Consider the following 24,937-nt stretch of genomic DNA (forward strand, 5'->3'; position numbering starts at 1 on the left):
TTGTTATTTTACAAAAAAAAAATATATGAACCTTTAGAAAATCACTTTCATTTCCTTAAAAAAAAAAAGGGTGATCTTAGATCTCTTTCATGTTATTCAGGTAGATCTTCACCTCTCAGAGGTTGCCTACCCCTGTACTATAGCAAAGCAAACAGTTACATTTCTTGTTTAATTCTCCCAGTGAACTAAAGATACATCAGCCTTCTATAGGCTAACATTGTTTGGAGAATATATTTTATGACAAACACATTTTTAAGTTATTTATGTTGATTTTACTAAGAATTTGTTTAGTCTAAACAGGAATAACTTTGAAAAAGATTACAATTTCATGTAGTTTTACAAATGAATAGAAAGAGGAAACAGTTTCAGTGGAGAACTGAAATTACAAACACAGCACATTGTACATAAAAAACAGGATATTTGCAAACAGTTCTTTAAAAAGAAATTACTCTGATATAAACGAGAGGACAGAAGCATAAAACTGGTGTCACAAATATTCAGATGAGAAAATACACCATCATTAACAGAGATCCCAAGAAATCTAACTAAAATGAAAGGTATGAATTTCCTAGTTACTGATCAACATAGAGCAAATATTTAATTTTGAACACGTAATACACTAAACATTTTAAGCTAGCTAGATGTACCCCTTGCTGATACAAACTGAGTATTTGAATAGATCTTTTCAATTAGGCTCATTAATGTTAATAGTTAGTTAATGTATAGCTTACAGTCAGAAGAGAAAGCTAGATTATTTGTTTATAGCATTATACAATACCTGTAGTTCCATACCATAAGAGGGAATATAACACCTGTAAGGTTTTGTTAAGTAGTCTGTGGGTACTGCACTTACTGCTTGTTTGGTATCAATCATGCACTTCAAAAATCTTTAGTAAGTTATAACAGAATTGTATGAAGGCAGGAAAAAAGTACATATATTTTGTTTAAAAAAAACAATATATTATACTTTGATTTTATCTGCTGTTTAGTAAGAGACATATTTATAAAGCATACAATCTGATGTTTAGCAAACATTTTTTGCAGGTAAATGTTCCCGGTTTGTGTATTTTTTTAAAACATAATGATATAATAGTGATTGAATCTCCACCATAGAATGTTTGGTGAAAGTAACCTTCACAGACTTATAAATAGACTCTAAGGTGTCTTAAAGTTTTGTTAAGCAGAAATGTACTCAGCCACAATACTTACATATGAACTACATAAAATCTTCAGATTAGCAAGTGCATTCTGTTTATCAAAGCCATAAACTGACTTTGACTTCCACTGTACCACATCCTTGCCATATACCATAAAGAATAGAGAAACAAAAATGTTGCTCCATAAAGTCGAACTTTAAGATGTACATCATGAGGCAGACAAGAATGATAAAAATACATAATCCATTGTGCCCATCAAAATAGCATATTTCAAATATAAAATCCCTACAACAGGTGAGTACAAAAGGTATTCTATTTTAATGGATCCAAAAAATTGTCTATTTTTATCATTCTTGTCTGCTTCATGATGTACCTCTAAACGTCTTACCATTAAGGAGAAAGATTTTTGTTTTTACACTTACTCAGTTTACCAAAGGTTTCTCACTGTCCATCCTAAACATGAATGTAGTTGCATTTTCTAGCTCCACTTGTTGACTATACTTACCTCAGGGAGAAAAGAGATAATAACTAGAGATGAGCGAAGTATTCAAAAATTCGATTCGACTGATTCGGCGAATTCGTGGAAAAATTTTGATTCGAGTCGAATATATTCGCTGCGAATTTAACTTATAAAAGGGTGTTTCTAGGCTTCAGAGAGCCTTTATATTAGTGCAGAACACTGTACCTTTAATTTAAATGCCCTTGGAGTCTGCTGGGGAAGAGAAATAATACTGACAGTCAGTATGACATGCAGATGAGTGCCGTCGATCTTAGAATCACCGCACACTTCACTCATTTGGGCAGTCACGGGGCCAAAACCAGAGTGTGGAGCCACAGTGTGGCGGTGGAGGCAGCAGCAATGGGAGGCCATACAGCACCCTATGACAAAAATGGAAACCACCAGCAGTGTGAGGAGACCTGAAAGTGGCACATGGCAGAGTGTGGCGATGGAGACAGCAGCAATGGGAGGCCGTACAGGGACCCATGACACACTCTGGACCTGGCAGCAGCATGAGGAGGCGGTACAGGGGCCCATGACAGATTACGGGCCTGGCAGCAGCATGAGGAGTTGGTACGGGGGCCCATGGCAGATTACGGGCCTGGCAGCAGCAATGGGAGGCCGTACAGGGACCTATGACACACTCTGGACCTGGCAGCAGCATGAGGAGGCGGTACAGGGGCGCATGACAGATTACGAGCCTGGCAGCAGCAACTTGGACAGGAGGACGTTCAGCTTCTGCACCGTCGGGTGCGTGCTCGCAAACTGTTGTCTCTTGGAAACGGATTCCAAGAAAGACTGCTGACGGAATCCGTGAAGAGGAGTAGCAGGAGAAGGAGCATCTGAACGAGCGGAATATGCCAACAAGCGACAACAGGGGCCCATGACAGATTACGGGCCTGGCAGCAGCATGAGGAGTCGGTACGGGGGCCCATGGCAGATTACGGGCCTGGCAGCAGCAATGGGAGGCCCGTAATCTGCCAGCACCCTATGAGAAAAAATGGAACACACCAGCAGTATGTGAGGAGACCTGAAAGTGGCAAATGGCAGAGTGTGGCGATGGAGACAGCAGCAATGGGAGGCCGTACAGGGACCCATGAGAGACTCTGGACCTGGCAGCAGCATGAGGAGGCGGTACAGGGGCCCATGGCAGATAAGGGGCCTGGCAGCAGCTATGGGAGGCCCGTAATCTGCCAGCACCCTATGACAAAAAATGGAACACACCAGCAGTGTGTGAGGAGACCTGAAAGTGGCACATGGCAGAGTGTGGCGATGGAGACAGCAGCAATGGGAGGCCGTACAGGGACCCATGAGACACTGTGGACCTGGCAGCAGCATGAGGAGGCGGTACAGGGGCCCATGGCAGATTAGGGGCCTGGCAGCAGCTATGGGAGGCCCGTAATCTGCCAGCACCCTATGACAAAAAATGGAACACACCAGCAGTGTGTGAGGAGACCTGAAAGTGGCACATGGCAGAGTGTGGCGATGGAGACAGCAGCAATGGGAGGCCGTACAGGGACCCATGAGAGACTGTGGACCTGGCAGCAGCATGAGGAGGCGGTACTGGGGCCCATGGCAGATTACGGGCCTGGCAGAAGCAATGGGAGGCCCGTAATCTGCCAGCACCCTATGACAAAAAATGGAACACACCAGCAGTGTGTGAGGAGACCTGAAAGTGGCACATTGCAGAGTGTGGCGATGGAGACAGCAGCAATGGGAGGCCGTACAGGGACCCATGAGACACTGTGGACCTGGCAGCAGCATGAGGAGGCGGTACTGGGGCCCATGGCAGATTACGGGCCTGGCAGCAGCAATGGGAGGCCCGTAATCTGCCAGCACCCTATGACAAAAAATGGAACACACCAGCAGTGTGTGAGGAGACCTGAAAGTGGCACATGGCAGAGTGTGGCGATGGAGACAGCAGAAATGGGAGGCGGTTCAGGGACCCATGAGACACTGTGGACCTGGCAGCAGCATGAGGAGGCGGTACAGGGGCCCATGGCAGATTAAGGCCTGGCAGCAGCAATGGGAGGCCCGTAATCTGCCAGCACCCTATGACAAAATGGAACCCTGGGCTGGGGCAGGCAGAACCGCCGTATCTTTATCACGGTTTTCCCAAACCACCGAATGGCGACGCTGCATATGCTGACGCAACGCTGTAGTCCCAACATGGGCCCCCTGGCCACGCTTGACTTTCTGGCCACATAGTCGACATACGGCTACGTTTACTTCCTCGGGCGGCTTGACGAAAAATTGCCACACCGCCGAGTAGGAAACTTTGCCCCCGCTACTCCTCACTGGCTGACTGCTACTTCCTCCGTGCACACCGGCACCACTACTGGCCATGGTGGTAGGCTGCAGTGGAGCTGGTGCTCTACTCCGTGGCCGTTTGCCTCCACTGACACTGCTGCGACCCTGCTGCCTCCTGGCAGCAGCAATGGGAGGCCGTACAGGGACCCATGACACACTCTGGACCTGGCAGCAGCATGAAGAGGCGGTACAGGGGCCCATGGCAGATTACGGGCCTGGCAGCAGCAATGGGAGGCACGTAATCTGCCAGCACCCTATGACAAAAAATGGAACACACCAGCAGTGTGAGGAGACATGAAAGTGGCACATGGCAGAGTGTGGCAATGGAGACAGCAGCAATGGGAGGCCGTACAGGGACCCATGAGAGACTCTGGACCTGGCAGCAGCATGAGGAGGCGGTACAGGGGCCCATGGCAGATTAGGGGCCTGGCAGCAGCTATGGGAGGCCCGTAATCTGCCAGCACCCTATGACAAAAAATGGAACACACCAGCAGTGTGAGGAGACCTGAAAGTGGCACATGGCATGAGACACTGTGGACCTGGCAGCAGCATGAGGAGGCGGTACAGGGGCCCATGGCAGATTAGGGGCCTGGCAGCAGCTATGGGAGGCCCGTAATCTGCCAGCACCCTATGACAAAAAATGGAACACACCAGCAGTGTGTGAGGAGACCTGAAAGTGGCACATGGCAGAGTGTTGCGATGGAGACAGCAGCAATGGGAGGCCGTACAGGGACCCATGAGACACTGTGGACCTGGCAGCAGCATGAGGAGGCGGTACAGGGGCCCATGGCAGATTAGGGGCCTGGCAGCAGCAATGGGAGGCCCGTAATCTGCCAGCACCCTATGACAAAAAACGGAACACACCAGCAGTGTGAGGAGACCTGAAAGTGGCACATGGCATGAGACACTGTGGACCTGGCAGCAGCATGAGGAGGCGGTACAGGGGCCCATGGCAGATTAGGGGCCTGGCAGCAGCTATGGGAGGCCCGTAATCTGCCAGCACCCTATGACAAAAAATGGAACACACCAGCAGTGTGTGAGGAGACCTGAAAGTGGCACATGGCAGAGTGTGGCGATGGAGACAGCAGCAATGGGAGGCCGTACAGGGACCCATGAGACACTGTGGACCTGGCAGCAGCATGAGGAGGTGGTACAGGGGCCCATGGCAGATTAGGGGCCTGGCAGCAGCTATGGGAGGCCCGTAATCTGCCAGCACCCTATGACAAAAAATGGAACACACCAGCAGTGTGAGGAGACCTGAAAGTGGCACATGGCAGAGTGTGGCGATGGAGACAGCAGCAATGGGAGGCCGTACAGGGACCCATGATAGACTGTGGACCTGGCAGCAGCATGAGGAGGCGGTACTGGGGCCCATGGCAGATTACGGGCCTGGCAGCAGCAATGGGAGGCCCGTAATCTGCCAGCACCCTATGACAAAAAATGGAACACACCAGCAGTGTGTGAGGAGACCTGAAAGTGGCACATGGCAGAGTGTGGCGATGGAGACAGCAGAAATGGGAGGCGGTTCAGGGACCCATGAGACACTGTGGACCTGGCAGCAGCATGAGGAGGCGGTACAGGGGCCCATGGCAGATTAAGGCCTGGCAGCAGCAATGGGAGGCCCGTAATCTGCCAGCACCCTATGACAAAATGGAACCCTGGGCTGGGGCAGGCAGAACCGCCGTATCTTTATCACGGTTTTCCCAGGCCACCGAATGGCGACGCTGCATATGCTGACGCAACGCTGTAGTCCCAACATGGGCCCCCTGGCCACGCTTGACTTTCTGGCCACATAGTCGACATACGGCTACGTTTACTTCCTCGGGCGGCTTGACGAAAAATTGCCACACCGCCGAGTAGGAAACTTTGCCCCCGCTACTCCTCACTGGCTGACTGCTACTTCCTCCGTGCACACCGGCACCACTACTGGCTGTGGTGGTAGGCTGCAGTGGAGCTGGTGCTCTACTCCGTGGCCGTTTGCCTCCACTGACACTGCTGCGACCCTGCTGCCTCCTGGCAGCAGCAATGGGAGGCTGTACAGGGACCCATGACACACTCTGGACCTGGCAGCAGCATGAAGAGGAGGTACAGGGGCCATGGCAGATTACGGGCCTGGCAGCAGCTATGGGAGGCCCGTAATCTGCCAGCACCCTATGACAAAAAGTGGAACACACCAGCAGTGTGAGGAGACATGACAGTGGCACATGGCAGAGTGTGGCGATGGAGACAGCAGCAATGGGAGGCCGTACAGAGACCCATGAGAGACTCTGGACCTGGCAGCAGCATGAGGAGGCGGTACAGGGGCCCTTGGCAGATTAGGGGCCTGGCAGCAGCTATGGGAGGCCCGTAATCTGCCAGCACCCTATGACAAAAAATTGAACACACCAGCAGTGTGAGGAGACCTGAAAGTGGCACATGGCATGAGACACTGTGGACCTGGCAGCAGCATGAGGAGGCAGTACAGGGGCCCATGGCAGATTAGGGGCCTGGCAGCAGCTATGGGAGGCCCGTAATCTGCCAGCACCCTATGACAAAAAATGGAACACACCAGCAGTGTGTGAGGAGACCTGAAAGTGGCACATGGCAGAGTGTCGCGATGGAGACAGCAGCAATGGGAGGCCGTACAGGGACCCATGAGACACTGTGGACCTGGCAGCAGCATGAGGAGGCGGTACAGGGGCCCATGGCAGATTAGGGGCCTGGCAGCAGCAATGGGAGGCCCGTAATCTGCCAGCACCCTATGACAAAAAATGGAACACACCAGCAGTGTGAGGAGACCTGAAAGTGGCACATGGCATGAGACACTGTGGACCTGGCAGCAGCATGAGGAGGCGGTACAGGGGCCCATGGCAGATTAGGGGCCTGGCAGCAGCTATGGGAGGCCCGTAATCTGCCAGCACCCTATGACAAAAAATGGAACACACCAGCAGTGTGTGAGGAGACCTGAAAGTGGCACATGGCAGAGTGTGGCGATGGAGACAACCCACCGACTGTTTTGCTCGCTGCCAAGCTGCCACCCTCTTCTCCTGATGATGCGGAAGCAATAGCCTGATGACGACGAGGCTGCCAAGTGCGATCAGCCTCATCATCATCAATTAGGGTCTCCGCCTCACTACTAGCCCCCTCGGCTGCGTGTGGGTCAGGAGACAGACCTGTCTCTAGACCGGCTACCGAGCCACGCTCCTCGCCACTACTTCTTCGCCTGGCTGCTGAAGAGGCGGATGTCTCCCCCCGTTCCTGACCGCCCTCTGTTAGCTCTTCCTCACTGTACTGGATGACACCGGGAGCACTGGCCTCTGGCTGCGAATAGTGCTGCCTCGACCCCTTCCTCTGCTGCCACGTCTGCTCGCTCCTAAAACATTGCCTCCTCTGCCACTCCTCTGCATGTTGTCTGACATACTCTTTAATTCAACGATTCTGTGTCCCTGAGTAACAATTCTGTGTCTGTCCCTGAGTAACAATTCTGTGTCCCTGAGTAACAATTCTGTGTCCCTGAGTAACAATTCTGTGTCCCTGAGTAACAATTCTGTGTCCCTCAGTAACAATTCTGTGTCCCTCAGTAACAATTCTGTGTCCCTGAGTAAGAATTCTGTGTCCCTGAGTAAGAATTCTGTGTCTGTCCCTGAGTAAGAATTCTGTGTCTGTCCCTGAGTAAGAATTCTGTGTCCCTGAGTAAGAATTCTGTGTCCCTGAGTAAGAATTCTGTGTCTGTCCCTGAGTAAGAATTCTGTGTCTGTCCCTGAGTAACAATTCTGTGTCCCTAAGTAACGTTTCTGTGGCCCTAAGTAACGTTTCTGTGGCCCTAAGTAACGTTTCTGTGTCCCTAAGTAACGATTCTGTGGCCCTAAGTAACGATTCTGTGGCCCTAAGTAACGTTTCTGTAGCCCTAAGTAACGTTTCTGTGGCCCTTAGTAACGTTTCTGTGGCCCTAAGTAACGTTTCTGTGGCCCTAAGTAACGGTTCTGTGACCCTCAGTAACAATTCTGTGGCCCTCAGTAACAATTCTGTGTCTGTCCCTAAGTAACAATTCTGTGGCCCTAAGTAACGTTTCTGTGGCCCTAAGTAACGTTTCTGTGGCCCTAAGTAACGATTCTGTGGCCCTAAGTAACGTTTCTGTGGCCCTAAGTAACGTTTCTGTGGCCCTCAGTAACAAATCTGTGTCCCTAAGTAACAATTCTGTGTCTGTCCCTAAGTAACAATTCTGTGGCCCTAAGTAACATTTCTGTGGCCCTAAGTAACGTTTCTGTGGCCCTAAGTAACGTTTCTGTGTCCCTAAGTAACGATTCTGTGGCCCTAAGTAACGATTCTGTGGCCCTAAATAACGTTTCTGTAGCCCTAAGTAACGTTTCTGTGGCCCTAAGTAACGTTTCTGTGGCCCTAAGTAACGGTTCTGTGGCCCTCAGTAACAATTCTGTGGCCCTCAGTAACAATTCTGTGTCTGTCCCTAAGTAACAATTCTGTGGCCCTAAGTAACGTTTCTGTGGCCCTAAGTAACGGTTCTGTGGCCCTAAGTAACGTTTCTGTGGCCCTCAGTAACAAATCTGTGTCCCTCAATAACAATTCTGTGTCTGTCCCTAAGTAACAATTCTGTGGCCCTAAGTAATGTTTCTGTGGCCCTAAGTAACGGTTCTGTGGCCCTCAGTAACAATTCTGTGTCCCTCAATAACAATTCTGTGTCTGTCCCTAAGTAACAATTCTGTGGCCCTAAGTAACGTTTCTGTGGCCCTAAGTAACGTTTCTGTGGCCCTAAGTAACGATTCTGTGGCCCTCAGTAACAATTCTGTATCCCTCAGTAACAATTCTGTGTCTGTCCCTGAGTAACAATTCTGTGTCCCTAAGTAACGTTTCTGTGGCCCTAACTAACAATTCTGTGGCCCTAAGTAACGTTTCTGTGGCCCTAAGTAACGTTTCTGTGGCCCTCAGTAACAAATCTGTGTCCCTCAGTAACAATTCTGTGTCCCTCAGTAACAATTCTGTGTCTGTCCCTAAGTAACAATTCTGTGGCCCTAAGTAACGTTTCTGTGGCCCTAAGTAACGGTTCTGTGGCCCTCAGTAACAATTCTGTGTCCCTCAATAACAATTCTGTGTCTGTCCCTAAGTAACAATTCTGTGGCCCTAAGTAACGTTTCTGTGGCCCTAAGTAACGTTTCTGTGGCCCTAAGTAACGATTCTGTGGCCCTAAGTAACGTTTCTGTGGCCCTTAGTAACAAATCTGTGTCCCTCAGTAACAATTCTGTGTCCCTCAATAACAATTCTGTGTCTGTCCCTAAGTAACAATTCTGTGGCCCTAAGTAACGTTTCTGTGGCCCTAAGTAACGTTTCTGTGGCCCTAAGTAACAATTCTGTGGCCCTAAGTAACGTTTCTGTGGCCCTGAGTAACGGTTCTGTGGCCCTCACTAACAATTCTGTGTCCCTCAATAACAATTCTGTGTCTGTCCCTAAGTAACAATTCTGTGGCCCTAAGTAACGTTTCTGTGGCCCTAAGTAACGTTTCTGTGGCCCTAAGTAACGATTCTGTGGCCCTCAGTAACAAATCTGTGTTCCTCAGTAACAATTCTGTGTCTGTCCCTAAGTAACAATTCTGTGGCCCTAAGTAACGTTTCTGTGGCCCTAAGTAACGATTCTGTGGCCCTCAGTAACAATTCTGAATCCCTCAGTAACAATTCTGTCTGTCCCTGAGTAACAATTCTGTGTCCCTAAGTAATGTTTCTGTGGCCCTAACTAACGATTCTGTGGCCCTAAGTAACGTTTCTGTGGCCCTAAGTAACGTTTCTGTGGCCCTAAGTAACATTTCTGTGGCCCTAAGTAACGATTCTGTGGCCCTAACTAACGTTTCTGTGTCCCTAAGTAACGTTTCTCTGTCCCTAACTCTCTCCCTCAATACAGCCAGGTCTGCCTCTGTTGAATGACTGGAGGCAAATGGAGAATTCTAAAATGGCCACCATTTATAGCTCGACCATTACACTGTGCTGGCTGGCTGGCTGCTGATTGGCTAATGCGATCACATGTCATGAATGAATGCATTATGGGTCAGCGCGCCTTGTCTGCGCGCCTTCCCAGACATCCCCGCTCCGTCGCCGCACATGTCGCCGCCATTTTAGGAAAAATTTAGATTCGCGCATCCGAAGTCTGCTTATTTTCGGATTCGACGCGAATCGAAATTTTCCTAATATTTGAAACGAATTCCACTTCGCCTACTTCGATTCGCTCATCTCTGATAATAACCAATTAAAAAATGATTTCACTATTGTCTGTTGAGTGGCAGTTGGGACTTGGCTTCTCAGGGTTGTATCTTAAATGAGGAGACCAGGTCCTTTATCTGAGAACTTTAAATTCAAATATTTTTTACATTTAAATTTTTGTTCGCATTGTGCTACTGCATTTGTTATGTTAAACTGTCACTGTCCTCAGTTTATTAACTGAAGTAGTAGCAACCTTTTTTTATAATTTTACATAGTGCATTTATCATTATGTTTCTTTCTCTAAGTAGTTTTACTTTTGCAGGCCGTTTACCCTCCAACTTCTCAAAGGTTAGCTTACACTAAGTTAATTGTCACAAAGTATACTTAACCACGTAGCCAACAAAATCTTAGTTTTTGTTATAAAATGTTGCATGTAAGTATTTTTTTCTTCATAAGTTTAGGCCAAAATTTAGACTGCTACATTTCTTTGGTAAAATAACCCACATAAGGGTATATTATTTTGTCTGTGTGAAAGTTAGAGTCTACAAGCTATTGTATGTATCATTGAACATTGGTCAGTCATGATGTACTGCCTGCCTATCTCATTTCTTGAGGTCCTAATATGCTAGGACAATACAAATACCCCCAAATGACAGTCCAAGGTATTTAGTAAGAGGCATAGTGGGTTTTTTGAAGTTGTAATTTTCCCCACAATTCTTAGGAAAATTAAAAAAAAAAAAAAAAAAAAAATTGTAATGTTAGCAAGTTATTTCTCACACACAGCATAGACATATTTGCAATTACACCACAAAACACATTCTGCTACTCCTCCTGAGTAGCGGGATACCATGTGAGAGACTTTCACAGTCTAGCAACAAAGAGAGGCCCCAACATCCAGGGAGCACCTTCAGGCGTTGTAGGGCATAAAATTCCTATCTAATTTCCTATCAATTACATTTTTGAAGGCTGTGGAGCACCAAGACAACACCCATATATTTTTAACAGTAGACACCCCAAAGTATTTTCTATGAGGCATGAGTCTTTTGAACATGACACAGTTGTCAATTTAAAGATATTTCTAGCAAACAGCCAGATTGGCTTACCAAGAATTACACCCCATTGACAATTTTGTTTCCTCAGCCCATTAATTTCAATGGGCTGCCTAACATGTGGGAACATGCAACAATACTGCAGGCATGTTATTTCAAAAGTGTGTTGCACCTAACCACACAGTAGTGTGGTACCATGTGTTTTGATGGCTGTGAATGCATCTGTGTTTTCTACATGTGTCGTGGTGCAATTAAATATTAATGGTACCTGTGCACATCTGCAAAGGGCATTACATTTCTTTGTGGACCACAAATGGTGTCCTAAGGGCCGGTTCACACTATAGAAACGCAGTCTAGATGTGTTCTGGATGCATTTTTGCATGCGCATTTTTGACACATTTTTAGTGTGTACTGGTGCGTTTGTGTTCCAGTGCGTTTTTGATGCATTCCAATTCATTTTTTTCCCCTCTCTTTCTTCAATATTTTTAGGGACATGTACATTCCAGTGCATTTTTTTGTACGTTCCACCTCGTTACAGTACAGTTCTGTGCAAAAAAAATGCAGCCTGTTCTACTTTTTTTCTGCAACCGGAATGCACTGAATTGCAAGCACTGATGTGAACTATGACATTGACAACCATATAACCTACTTTCTGTGCGTTTTGGATGCAGAAAAAAAAGCAACTGAAAAACGCATGTAGTGTGAACTGGCCCTAAAGGTTATTATAGGTAAGGAAATGGGACTGACCAGGAATTGTGAAGGCAATCAGACTAATGGTGAGATACAATTAGGAATCTTATAATAATGCTAGATTTGAGCTGTAGGTGATAGGAAATGTGAAACATTAACTAGATCAGTAAATAAATAGTTAAATAAAAAGAGTTGCGCAGTGAACAGAAAGGGATCAGCAGTCTGGGGGAGAGGAAAGAAACAATGTTGCAATCAACTATAAACAGAAGGAAACTTGAAAGTGTCAAACTTGTGGAGCAGAGCAGGAGCACCCCTAACATCACAACACTGAGCTGCTGTGTGATAGAATGACAGGAGGCTAACAATGGAATTTAGCAGCTGCAGATGGGATTGTCAGTTGCCTGGGCCCCCTTTTGCAGGTGATGGGGCTGAGTCCACTACAGGAGGGCGGGAGGTACCCCCTTATCAGCTGCCCTGACTGTAATGCACTGTACACTAACGCAGTGTACCTGGTGTGCTCTCTTCCTCCTCTCCTGTTGCTCCTCTTGCTGCATAAAAATCAGCCTGAAGTCATGTGGTGATTCCTCACTAGGCTGCCACTCACTGGCTCCTCCCTGCCAAGGAGCCTGCAAACAACTTAGCCATTTCCGGGAGCAGTTTTTGGTAATCTTATTTTGGAAGCCCTGGGAAAATAACTTTTGAGGACAGGATCCAACATGCAGATCATATTTAGAGGACCCCTGTATTACACCATGACATATTTACATGATGGTGCATGCATGTGCTATGCGGGCAGAATACATGGCCTATGGCAGGACAGCAATGCGTGTGTATGTGTAAATATATATATTTAAAAAAGTTTGTTGGGGACTCCATTTCCATGATTTGTTAAACACCATCAGTGTGTGCTGCGTTTTACCAAATGAAGATACAGTCAGGTCCATAAATATTGGGACATCGACACAATTCTAACATTTTTGGCTCTATACACCACCACAATGAATTTGAAATGAAACGAACAAGATGTGCTTTAACTGCAGACTGTCAGCTTTAATTTGAGGATATTTACATCCAAATCAGATGAACGGTGTAGGAATTACAACAGTTTGCATATGTGCCTCCCACTTGTTAAGGGACCAGAAGTAATGGGACATGTGGCTTCTCAGCTGTTCCATGGCCAGGTGTGTGTTATTCCTTCATTATCCCAATTACAATGAGCAGATAAAAGGTCCAGAGTTCATTTCAAGTGTGCTATTTGCATTTGGAATCTGTTGCTGTCAACTCTCAAGATGAGATCCAAAGAGCTGTTACTATCAGTGAAGCAAGCCATCATTAGGCTGAAAAAAACAAAACATCAGAGAGATAGCAAAAACATTAGGCGTGGCCAAAACAACTGTTTGGAACATTCTTAAAAAGAAGGAACGTACCAGTGAGCTCAGCAACATCAAAAGACCCGGAAGACCACAGAAAACTGTGGTGGATGACCAAAGAATTCTTTCCCTGGTGAAGAAAACACCCTTCACAACAGTTGGCCAGATCAAGAACACTCTCCAGGAGGTAGGTGTATGTGTGTCAAAGTCAACAATCAAGAGAAGACTTCACCAGAGTGAATACAGAGGGTTCACCACAAGATGTAAACCATTGGTGAGCCTCAAAAACAGGAAGGCCAGATTAGAGTTTGCCAAACGACATCTAAAAAAGCCTTCACAGTTCTGGAACAACATCCTATGGACAGATGAGACCAAGATCAACTTGTACCAGAGTGATGGGAAGAGAAGAGAATGGAGAAGGAAAGGAACTGCTCATGATCCTAAGCATACCACCTCATCAGTGAAGCATGGTGGTGGTAGCGTCATGGCATGGGCATGTATGGCTGCCAATGGAACTGGATCTCTTGTATTTATTGATGATGTGACTGCTGACAAAAGCAGCAGGATGAATTCTGAAGTGTTTCGGGCAATATTATCTGCTTATATTCAGCCAAATGCTTCAGAACTCATTGGACGCCGCTTCACAGTGCAGATGGACAATGACCCAAAGCATACTGCAAAAGAAACCAAAGAGTTTTTAAGGGAGGAAGTGGAATGTTATGCAATGGCCAAGTCATTCACCTGACCTGAATCCGATTGAGCATGCATTTCACTTGCTGAAGACAAAACTGAAGGGAAAATGCCCCAAGAACAAGCAGGAACTGAAGACAGTTGCAGTAGAGGCCTGGCAGAGCATCACCAGGGATGAACCCCAGCGTCTAGTGATGTCTATGTGTTCCAAACTTCAGGCTGTAATTGACTGCAAAGGATTTGCAACCAAGTATTAAAAAGTGAAAGTTTGATTTATGATTATTATTCTGTCCCATTACTTTTGGTCCCTTAACAAGTGGGAGGCACATATGCAAACTGTTGTAATTCCTACACCGTTCACCTGATTTGGATGTAATACCCTCAAATTAAAGCTGACAGTCTGCAGTTAAAGCACATCTTGTTCGTTTCATTTCAAATTCATTGTGGTGGTGTATAGAGACAAAAATGTTAGAATTGTGTCGATGTCCCAATATTTATGGACCTGACTGTATATGTGTATGTACATATATACTCACACACCAAATCTAAACATGAAGGCCCAGGTGCTGGGATGCTTAAGATCTGCGATCGGATCGATAAATACCAGAGAGCTAATGTGTAGATAAACATGAAGTATTATTATTATTATACAGGATTTATTTAGCACCAACAGTTTGCTCAGTGCTTTATACTATAACGGGAGACAATACAGCAACAATACAGTTCAATACAAGAGGGATTTGAGGGTCCTGCTCCTTGGAGCTTACAATCTAGGAGAGAGGGGCTAGTGGTACAAAAGGTAGTAATTGTGGGGGATGGACTGGTTGGAAGAGTAGATGATGCCAGTATTAGCTGAGGGCAGGATAGGCTTCCCTGAAGAGAGAGGTTTTCAGAGATCGCCTAAAAGTGAGCAGAGTAGGCGATAGTCTGATAAATTGGCATAGAGAGTTCCAGAGGATGGGGGAAGCTCTGGAGAAGTCCTGGAGATGAGCATGGGAGGAGGAGACAAGGGAGCTAGAGAGTAGGAGGTCTTGCGAGGAACGGAGAGTACGGTTTGGGTGATATTTAGAGACAAGATCGGTGATGTAATTTGGGGCAGAGTTATAAATGGCTTTATACGTTATTGTTAGTGTTTTGAATTTTATCCGTTGGGCAACGGGAAGCCAGTGGAGGGATTGGCAGAGAGGGGTGGCAGATACAGAATGGTTAGTAAGGTGGATGAGTCTGGCAGCAGCATTCATGATAGACTGAAGAGGGGATAGCCTGCCATGAGGTAGGCCAAATGAGGAGGGAGTTACAATAGTCAAGTCGAGATAGAACAAGGGAGTGAATACGTTGCTTAGTGGTTTCCAAAGTTAGGAACGGGCGTATCTTGGAGATGTTGCTGAGGTGAAGTCTACAAGATTTGGACAGCGATTGGATTTGGGGCTGAAAGGACAGATGGGAGTCTAGGATTACACCTAGTACCCTGGCATGAGGGGAGGGACTGATGATTGTGTTATTGATCTTGATGGAGAAGTCAGGGGAGGGGGCACGGGCTGGAGGGAATACTAAGAGCTCAGTTTTGGAAAGTTTGAGGAAGTGGAGTGACATCCATGCCGATATGTCACTTAGTAGGTTAGTAATGCGAGTGGAGACTGAAGGGGTGAGGTGAGGGGTAGAAAGATAGATTTGTGTGTCATCAGCATAGAGATGGTACTTAAAGCCATGGGGGTTTATCAAGTGACCAAGGGAGGAGGTGTAGATGGAGAAGAGAAGGGGTCCAAGGACAGACCCTTCAGGGACCCCTACAGAAAGAGGGAGTGAAGAGGAGGAGGCAGCGTTATAGGTAACACTGAAGGAGCGCTGCGATAGGTAGGAGGAGAAGCAGGAGACAGCAGAGTCTCTGAGGCGAAGAGAGTGGAGTTTTTTGAGGAGGCGGGGATGGTCAACTGTATCAAAAGCCACAGAGAGGTCAAGTAGTAAGAGTACGGAGTAGTGGCCATTGGTTTAGCAGTTAGTAGATCATTAGTGAGTTTTAGTAGGGCAGTTTCAGTGGAGTGTAGTGAGCGAAAGCCAGACTGTAAAGGGTCAAGAAGGTTGTTGTTGGTGAGGTGGGAGCTCAGGCGATTGTAGACTAAGCGTTCTAGGAGTTTAGAGGTAAATGGCAGCAGGGAGATGGGTCTTAAGTTGTTCAGGTTGGTGGGGTCCAGGGAGGGCTTTTTAAGTATGGGAGTGACGTGATCATGCTTTAGTGTGGAGGGAAAGGCACCAGTAGAGAGGGAAAGATTGAAGATGTGAGTGAGGGAGCATAGGATGGAAGAAGAGGGTGACCGTAGTAGTTGTGAGGGGACATGATACAGGGGGCAGGTAGTGAGACGGGTTTCTGAGAAAACCTTAGTGACCTCTTCGGTAGTAGCAAGGTCAAAAGAGGAAAGTGTTGAGGGAGGTTTAGTATAAGGTATACTAAGTGGGATGGATGTCTGTGCAGTGGCGACGCCCCTACAAATTGCATCAATCTTGTTTTTGAAATGATTTGCAATCTCGTGAGCAGAGAGTGAGGTACTGGGTGGAGATGGAGAAAGTAGAGTGTTAAAAGTAGAGAAGAGACAACGATAACTGGATGACAAGGTATTAATAAGAGTGAAAAAGTAGGCTTGTTTGGCAGCATGAAGGGAGGAATTGTATGTTAAGAAAGCAGATTTATGTAGGGTGAATGCTTGTTGAGATTTGGTTTTATGCCACAATCGCTCCAGCGCACAACTATGTTGTTTAAGATTTCTGGTGTCGTCAATCTGCCAAGGTTGTAACGGTCAGGGCCTGATGCTTCGTGTTGTTAGAGGAGCAAGCGAGTTTAATGCGGATGAAAGCGAACTGTTATAGACAGCAATGTCCAGGTCAGGGCAGGACAGGGGAGAGATTCTGTCATAGAGTTGGTCAGTTGCAGAGTGGAAAGGAGCAGGGTTCAAGTTGTGAAGGTTTCTGCGGGTAATTGTTTACCACTTGGAGGTATAGGTATTTGAAGACGAGGAGACTGTGAAGGTGATGAGATTGTGATCAGAGAGAGGAAAGGGGGAGTTTGTAAGGTTGTAGGGAGTGCAAAGATGGGAGAAAACAAGGTCTAATGTATTCCCATCAGAGTGAGTTGAGGACTGTATACTTTGTGCTAATGCAAAAGATGAGGTTAGGTTGAAGAGTTGGGATGTAGCCAGGTTGTTGACATTAATGGGGATGTTATAATCTCCGAGAATGATAGTGGGTAGTTGAGAGGAGAGAAAGTAGGGCAGCCAGGCGGACACGGTTCCAGGAGGCCAATAGATCACTGCAATCCTCAGAGAAATGGTCGGATGCAGTGAGTCTCGAAAGTGGAGAAGGATAGAGAGGGAGGGTTAGGGAGGACTTGAAAAGTGCTCAGTGGGGATAGAAGTAAACCAACCCCACCACCTTTCCGACCACTGGGTCTGGGTAAGTGGGTTCAGATGACGCCTCCATAGGAAAGTGCTGCGGGAGAAGCATAATCTTCTGCTTGGAGCCAGGTTTCTGTAATTGCTAGTAGGTTAAGGGATCAGGTGACAAAAGGTCATGGGCAGAGGTGAGCTTATTACAGACAGAGCGGGCATTCCAGAGTGCACATGAAAAAGGGAGGGTGGTTTTTGGGAGCACGGGGACCGATATTAAATTGATGGGATTGCGGCTATTCCTGGAAGAAAGAGGATGCCTGGTGTGGGGGTGAGATAGTGGAGGACCAGGGTTTGGGGAGATATCCCCAGAGGTTAGGAGAAGAAGAAGGGTGAGGAAAGTAACATGGGAGCGGGAAGTACACGAGCGCACATGCCTTCCAGTCCTGGTGTTTGGGTCAGCTGGAGAGTGAAGTATCAGCAGGAGGTGATGAGAGCAGTAGTAGGGTGATGGTAGCAGTGAGGGTGAGATGTACAAGTTTTGGGGTGGAGCAGAGGGATAAAGAAGTGAGATTTTGGGAACGCAGGAAAATAATATGAAAAGGAGGAGCAGAAGGGACATATTAAAAAGGTACACAGAGTAGGACTCAGACTTGTAAGAGATGTTTCCCAGGGTATTTGCTTGCAGTCTGTCCAGCATGCAGTAGAGTTTCTTGTTGTTGTATCTTCCTGCTGCTTGAGTTATCCTGCTTTAGTTCAACTGCTGTGTTTAACTGCTTCTTAGAACTCCATCAACCCAGCACTCACGCAAATGCAGCACCTCATCAGTGACTGTGCCCCCCCCCCCCCATCAGTGAACTCCCCCCCATGAGCTGTTCTAAATTTAAAGGGAGATGGTCAAATGAGCACTTATCTCCGACCCAATTAGAAACTGATAAGGATCACATGAATGGGGGGAATGTTTCTCAAACACACCAGACTACAGTCTGGTACAGAGTACAGAGTGGAGATAGGAGCATTTACCCAGTGAAAGCAGCAGGAGTCAATGTGTTGTTCTAGTTAGGAGTGGAGATAGGAGCATTTACCTGTGAAAAGCAGAGAAGGCATGATTAGATTGCTGTGTTTAACTGCTTCTTAGCACTCCATCAATGCAGCACTCACGCAAAAGCAGCACCCCATCAGTGACTGTGCCCCCCCCAACAGTGATCTCCTCCCATGAGCTGTTCTAAATTTATAGGGAGATGGTCAAATGAGCACTCATCTCCGCCCCAATTAGAACCTGATAAGGATCACATGAATAGGGGGCATGTTTCTCAGACCAGACTACAGTCATAAAACGTCAGTCCCACCCCGCAAGCCAAAGTTCTAGGTGTCACTCTAGACTCCAATATATCCTTCCAGCCCCATGTCCAATCGCTGGCAAATTCATGCAGGCTCCACCTCCGCAACATCTCCAAAATACGCTCGTTCCTAACCCCAGACACTACTAAACAACTCATTCACTCCCTTATTATCTCACGACTCGACTACTGCAACTCCCTCCTCACCGGCCTACCTCAACACAGACTCTCCCCGCTTCAGTCTATCCTGAACTCAGCGGCCAGATTCATCCACCTTACCAACCACTCCATATCCGCCACCCCCCTCTGTCATTCCCTCCACTGGCTTCCAATTGCCCAACGTATAAAATTCAAACTACTAACACTGACGTACAAAGCTATTCATAATACTGCCCCAAACTACCTCACCAACCTGATATCCAAACACCACCCAACACGTTCTCTTCGCTACTCACAAGACCTCCTACTCTCCAGTTCCCTGGTCTCCTCCTCCCATGCCCGACTCCAGGACTTCTCCAGGTCTTCCCCCATCCTCTGGAACTCACTACCCCAATCCATCAGACTGCCATCTACCCTCCTCACCTTTAGGCGCACCCTGAAAACCCATCTCTTCAGGGAAGCCTACCCCGCCCTCATCTAACAGCCGATCTCCTCCTACCACTCCATCCCCCACAGCCATTTCCTCCTGTACCAATATCCCCTCCCTCCTAGATTGTAAGCTCCAAGGAGCAGGGCCCTCGAACCCTCGTGTATTGTATTGTATTGTTACTGTATTGTCTCATGTACTGTCCCCCACTATAATGTATAGCGCTGAGCAAACTTTTTGGCGCTATATAAATACTGTATAACAATAATAATAACAACAACATATACAAAAATATATATACACTATTTGTTCCGAAATTAACAGGAGTCAATGCGTTGTTCTAGTTAAGAGTGGAGATAGGAGATAGGAGCATTTACCCAGTGAAAGCAGCAGGAGTCAATGCATTGTTCTAGTTAAGAGTGGAGATAGGAGCATTTACCCAGTGAAAGCAGCAGGAGTTAATGCGTTGTTCTTGTTACGTGTGGAGATAGGAGCATTTACCTGTGAAAATCAGAGAAGGCATGATTAGATTGCTGTGTTTAACTGCTTCTTAGCACTCCATCAACGCAGCACTCACGCAAAAGCAGCACCCCATCAGTGACTGCCCCCCCCCCCCATCAGAACTGTAACGTGTGCATGCACATGTGTGCTAAGTGATGTGCAGCTAGCTCCTGCAAATCTACACATTGGCATGTAAAAAAAAAAAACACACAGCATCTACCTATCACATCAACCCCACATGCTATGAAGATAATGAAGATTTATTGATGCAATACATAGTCAACATTTATTTTGACAGCAGCAACAAGTAGGTACATTCAATTTCTTGGGAAAAAGAAACCAGTAGGATTTATGTTGCTAAAATAGAACGGCCCTGCTCATAAGAACTTACAATCTAAAATATCACACTTTATAATGAACAGTGCTTTGACAGGGTATATATATGAATATATATATGACAACATATATATATGTTGCCCGATTCATATGAATATGAATTGGGCAACATTTTCAGGGCAATAAACTTAGCACACACCATCAGTTGGTTAGATACAGGATTATCTATCCACGTAAACAGTCCAGAGATTAAAATATCTAAATTAAACCGCATAATAAAATATCACAATTAACACCTCCCACCTCCCCAAGTCCCCCACACATACATTTTTGATGATGTATGGCATAAAGCATAAAGCTGCATTTTGGTCTAAATAAGCAAGCTAAATATATCCAAATTAAGAGTTGTAAGAGCAGAGCAATTGATATTTGTTAGTATTACGAACAAGGCAAGTATCAGCAGATGCTCCCAAACCATAAACACACGATCATTGTAGAATAAAACACACCAAAACACACTTTAGAAAGACAAAATGTAAGACATTTACAGCCCCAACTTGGTCGGAGCCGTACCAATTTCATACTGTAAGTAGTATATGCACTACGTTTGGTGCGATTTGCATAGATATCTGTATCAGATGTCTTGCAAATCACACCTGAAATCGCTGGTGTCACGGTTCCAACCCACACGCACACACCCACAGCGACTAGCTAACCGAGGCGCGCACGTGCAGCCGTGACTTGGGGTAAGAGGGAACAAGGGGGACTTAATCTGAATATATATAAGTATATAAGACCAACCATGATATACTTTCACAGCCCGCACTACCTCTGGCCACCACTAGAGGGAGACTCCACTCCAATCCAGCTAGCTGACCACACACACAGGCAGACACGAATCTTATATACAACTGGTGCACACTAAGGGTAGAGGAGAAGCCTAGCAATCGCACACCCTTCTAGAATTCCTCCAGCTATCCTACAACCTAGAACCCCGGTGTTAATCACTCTTCCACTGTCCACACACCCACACACCAGACACACCACAAACGGTAGCTTGCCACCACCCAAAGGTTTTACTGGCCTGCTGGGCCACCACACACACAGATCTCCGTCTGGCAGTCCTGTTACCTTTACAATCTGGCATGCAATCTGCCAACAGGCAGTGCAATTGCATACAGATAGGCAATGAACTTGCCGAGCATATAAAGACAGTGCAATACAATACAATACAATCTCTCTGGAGATATGAGCCCGAGCTTAAGTACCCAGAAGTCACTTATTAATTTTATGATTTAATATCCCAAAAGTGGGCAGTGCATAAAATATGTACAAAGTATAAAAAGTTACAGAAAATACAAAAAATACAAGAAGACACACAACTGGCTATTGACTATAAAATAAACAGGAAATAAAAACAGAAATAAAACTTTTACCAAGAGTTATCCTGTGACTGGAGCAAGTCAGAGAAAGTCCGCAATCCATCAGTCAATAGAACTGGCTCCGTACGAATCACAACATGCATATCCCAGGTCCTCAATTTATGGGAATATGAACGTAGGCTGGACATTAGCCCTTGGCCAATCGACTCTGGGGGGTGTTCCTGTACCAGCCACAGAACACTATGGGTACTGAAATGCCCAGTCGATTGTACCAGGAACAGTTTGAATCACCAAGTCAGGGACTGAATTTCCGACACCAGTGCATCAGGCCGATCGCGGCAGTACCAATCACTGTTCAGCTGTCGCAATCAGGCACCATATAACCATTTTCTGAATTTCTTTGGGATCCTACATAGGCTACAAATACAGTTTTACATGCAGGTGTAGCCTACAGTGTGTCCAATCAGAAGGAAGTATTTTCATCTCTCTGAAACTAATATTTTAGCTTTTATGAGAGATGAAATATATTCCTTTGATCTGCAGATATACTTCAAAGCTCCCAGACACATCTGAACCACCTCTGGTCTCCCGCTGTGTCATAAAGCTGAACTGTGTTGAGCCTTTTCCTTCCAGATTTCCCAGAAGGTGACAAATCTTATTGGCATCTAGGTGTCACCTCCTTCCAGAGGATGCTTTGTCCCTTTCAGAAGCTAATTGGTAACTATATGTCTCTGACTGAATTCTGAACACATCTTATATTATTATAACATGGAATGCTAAATCTCTACATTGTGATATTTTCTACAGATCCCATCTCAGCTACTCAAATCTTACATGTACGTTACAGGTGGGTCCCCTGACTTTGAGATCATGCGACTTCACTGTAAGTCGCGCGATTTCAAAGTCGGGCTTGATGTGAACGGAGAGTAACACCCCGGTCACATCAAGACCGACTTTCAAATTGTGCGACTTAGGACTGGTTCACACTGGATGCGACTTGGCATTCAATTTGCATGTCCTGTGACTTGCAAATCGCATGCCAAGACGCACCCTATTGTCTGCTATCAGAGCGGTCATATCGATGCAGTTTCCGACTTGGTCAGAGTTGCACCGATTTAAAAAGTAGTACATGTACTACTTTTTTTGCGATTTGCATAGACATCTGTGTCAGATGTCTTGCAAATCGCAAGGAAATCGGCATCTCACCCGATTTTGAAATCATGCGACTTCACTGCAAGTCACACAATTTCAAAATCAGATTTGATATGGACGGAGCCTTACACCCTGGTCATATCAAACCCGACTTTGAAATCGTGCGACTTACAGTGAAGTCGCATGATTTCAAAGTCAGGGGACATGCCGATTCCAAGTACAATTTGCACACAGATATCTATGCAAATTGCATGAAAAGTAGTGCATGTACTACTTTAGAAATCGTTGTGGCTCCGACCAAGTCGAAACCACACAGATTTGACCGCTGTAATTGTGGACAATAGGGTGCGACTTGACATGCAATTTGCAAGTCGCCTGGCATGAAAATCGCATGCCAAATCTCACCCGATGTGACCGGGGGCTAATGTCAATTCACCAAAGGAAATAAATCTTTAAAGACATGCGGTATTTATGTAGTGGTCCAGGGATGCAGTATGTACTGATATCTGTCAGCACTGTCATGGGTTGTTAAGGAATGGGGGGCCGCAGAGTCCCCCAAGAACTATGAGCCATCAGCTGTCAGCGTGGTTCCCCACTGACAGCTGAATCTAAAAAGAAACAAAAAAATGGTCAGCAATTATGAAAAATAACCACTCGGTGTGGGGTACCCCCTCCCTTCCGAACCAAGCCCTTCGGGTCTAGTTTGGATTTTCAGGGGAAGCCCCACACCAAAATTAAAACAAACAAAAAAAGAAAAAGGTGTGGGCAGGTCACGAAGGGGGGGGGGGAGGAAACAGGGCGAGTGCCCCCCCTCCTGAACCATACCAGGCAACATGCCCTCAACATCATCAAATATGCGGTAGGATCCCACACAGCAATTTTTTTTAAAAAGTTTGCATTCCCCAAAAAACGCTACTAAAATACTGCATGAGTTATTTTATCAAGTCATGCGGCCTTTTAGTAGTGAAAATCATGCGTTCATGTTGCAGCAGTCAGCAGAGTTCCCCACTGACAGCTGAATATAAAAGAAAGAATTGCCGACAATTACATTTTTTTTTAATTGGCGTGGGGTCCCCCCTCCCATCCATACCAAGCCCTTCGGGTCCGGTTCAGATTTTGAGGGGAAGCCTCATGCCAAAATTAATTTTTTAAAAATGGCGTGGAGTTCCCCCCCAATATCCATACCAGACCCTTATCCGAGCATGCAGCCCAGCAAGGCATGTGGCCTGGTATGGTTCAGGAGGAGGTGGGGGCTCTTGCTCGTTCCCCCCCCCTTTCCTGAGCTGCATGCTTGGATAAGGGTCTGGTATGGATTTTGGGGGGGACCCCAAGCTTTTTTTAAAAAAATTAATTTTGGCATGGGGCTTCCCCTCAAAATCAGAACCAGGTCCAAAAGGATTGGTATGGATGGGAGGAGGGACCCCATGTCATTTTTTTTTTTTTTTTTTTAATTTTTTAAATTGCCGACCTTTGTTAATTTTTAGATTCAGCTGTCAATAATATATATTATCTAGATCTTTGAAATATGTAAAACTATTAAAGAAAATCATTATAAAGGATAAGAAACAAAAATAGAATCAATAAAACTAAGGAAAACAAAGTAGAATACATAACGATATGCCTAGCTAAAAATAATGCCATTTCTAAAACTCAGGTGACGGTTGTGATCGCCGTCTTCTAGATGACTCTACACAGAGATTTATTAAAAGACAGTCTAAATGAAAAAAGAGTCAGCGGTAGACAGCTAAATTTTGTTCTGCTCATGCGCATTTCTATCAGTGCATAGACGTTGGAAAGGAGTCTATTTCTTGACAATCATGAATTCCCCCCCACTGAATTTTTTTTCAAGGAATATATTCTTTAAAGTTAAGTCCAGATTTTTGGACCAAATTTCAATGTGAACATGTTTCTACAGGGATTTTTTTGTTCCTTTAGACGTGCTTCTAGGACATCTGCTTTTTTTAGACGGATTCCTTTATTGTAACCATAAGTAAATTCGTTTTGTTAGATGCTTTCTTTAGTAAATGTTTTTGCCGTCCAAAAGTAGACGGATTCCAATGAAAAGTAGACTTTATCCTACGGGCGTGTGCCTAGACTCCGTCTATGCACTTTAGTAAATCAGGGCCTTTTTGTTTACTTGAAAAAACAGGTTTTTTTTTGCTAGAAAATTACTTTGAAACCCCAAAGAATATATATTTTTTAAAAGCAATAAAACAGTGGGTGTTGAAATTTATGTCTCACAGTATTTGCACAGCGATTTTTCAAACACATGTTTTTTGGAAAAAAATACACTTTAGAATTTTAATGCACAAGAAT

General features: G+C 45.8%; 1 protein-coding gene across 1 annotated transcript in view; it reads left to right on the plus strand.

Moving 5' to 3' along the window:
- Positions 1–449: 449 nt before the first annotated feature.
- Positions 450–24,937, plus strand: part of LOC149459487 (chemokine XC receptor 1-like) — a 151,406-nt gene continuing 126,918 nt past the window's right edge. Inside the window, exon 1 of the mRNA XM_089681041.1 lies at positions 450–557. The gene's annotated coding sequence lies outside the window, so the exon portion shown is untranslated. The remainder of the gene's footprint in view (positions 558–24,937) is intronic.

The sequence above is a fragment of the Staurois parvus genome, unplaced genomic scaffold (assembly GCF_062004578.1).
Source record: "Staurois parvus isolate SC_StPar_1 unplaced genomic scaffold, SC_StPar_1.0 ptg000257l, whole genome shotgun sequence".
In the NCBI taxonomy this organism is placed as follows: Eukaryota; Metazoa; Chordata; class Amphibia; order Anura; family Ranidae; genus Staurois; species Staurois parvus.